The following is a 1669-nucleotide window of genomic DNA, read 5'->3' on the forward strand; positions in this document are numbered from 1 at the left end:
CCGCTCCTCTCATCGGAGGTGAGTTTCCGCCTTCTAACGCCACAGCTGCTGCTAATTCCACTGAACCCATGCAGATTGGACGCACACGGCTGACTCCAGAGGAGAGACAGAGACAGTTTGCAGCGAAACTGTGTATTTATTGTGGCAATAAAGGACATTTCGTGGCCACTTGTCCGCTGCGGGGAAACGGGCAGTCTCGTCAGTAGAACAGGGGAGACTGACGAGACCGGACAATTTCTCCTCCAACTCTTTGTTTTTCCTTCCCGCTACTATAGTTTGTGGACAAAACAAGCTACCAATTTCAGCCCTTGTGGACTCAGGAGCCGAACAAAATTTAATCTCAAGTGACTTAGTGGAACAACTGGAAATCCCTACATCTCCACTCGATCCTCCTCGCTCCATCGCCGGCGTCACAGGACAACTCATATCCCAGGTCAACAGATTCGTCCCCAGGCTACATTTGATTGTGTCGGGAAACCACCATGACTTCGGTGAGTTTGTAGTTTTTGACTCTTCCTCTCCACAAAAACTTTTTGGTTTTCCGTGGCTGTCCCTACATAACCCAGTAATTAATTGGAAAGAAAAGAGGGTCGAGAACTGGAGCACTTTCTGCTCYCAACACTGTTTAAAGTCGGCTGTCTCAGTCTCCGTTAAAGGGGAGGAACTTGTTGAAGAGACAGATTTATCATCCATACCTAAAGTATATCATGATTTAGCATCCGTTTTCAGTAGAAGTAAGGCACTTTCCTTACCTCCCCATAGACCATATGACTGCGCCATAGACTTAATACCCGATTCAGTGCTTCCTTCCAGTCGCCTCTACAATCTCTCCGGTCCAGAAAAAGAAGCCATGAAGACCTACATCAACGAGTCCTTAGCTTCTGGCATTATCCGTCCCTCCAAGTCTCCCCTAGGGGCAGGTTTTTTCTTTGTAGCCAAGAAGGATAAGACTCTCAGACCAAGCATTGACTACAGAGGTCTCAACCAAATCACAGTTAAAAATAAGTACCCTTTACCTCTGTTAGACTCCGTTCACGACCAACTCCACACTGCCACCATCTTCACGAAACTGGACCTTCGTAATGCATACCACCTGGTGCGAATAAGAGAAGGAGATGAGTGGAAGACAGCATTTAAGACCCCCCTTAGGTCACTTCGAGTACCTAGTCATGCCCTTTGGATTAACCAACTCCCCAGCAGTTTTTCAGGCATTAATCAATGATATACTCCGAGACCTTCTGAACGTATGTGTGTTTGTTTACTTAGACGACATACTCATTTTTTCCCGTGACGCCCAGCAACACCAGTCTCATGTCAGAACGGTCCTCCAGAGACTTGAAGAAAATCAACTCTATGTGAAAGCTGAAAAGTGCGAGTTTCATGTGTCCTCGGTGTCTTTTTTGGGGGTTCATTTTGGAGAAGGGTCAGTTCAGGACTGATCCTGAGAAGGTTCGAGCAGTTTCAGAGTGGCCAGTTCCTACTGATCGTAAACAGTTACGTTTTCTTGGTTTTGCAAACTTTTACAGACGATTCATCAGGGACTACAGTCGTATCGCTGCACCTCTCACCCAACTAACCTCCACCTTAAGAACCTTCTCCTGGACTCCCGAGGCCAACCAAGCTTTTGGTGAGTTAAAGACTCTTTTCTCTCAAGCCCCCAGTTTGTGCC

This window comes from Austrofundulus limnaeus, unplaced genomic scaffold (genome assembly GCF_001266775.1).
Source record: "Austrofundulus limnaeus strain Quisiro unplaced genomic scaffold, Austrofundulus_limnaeus-1.0 Scaffold332, whole genome shotgun sequence".
Classification (NCBI taxonomy): Eukaryota; Metazoa; Chordata; class Actinopteri; order Cyprinodontiformes; family Rivulidae; genus Austrofundulus; species Austrofundulus limnaeus.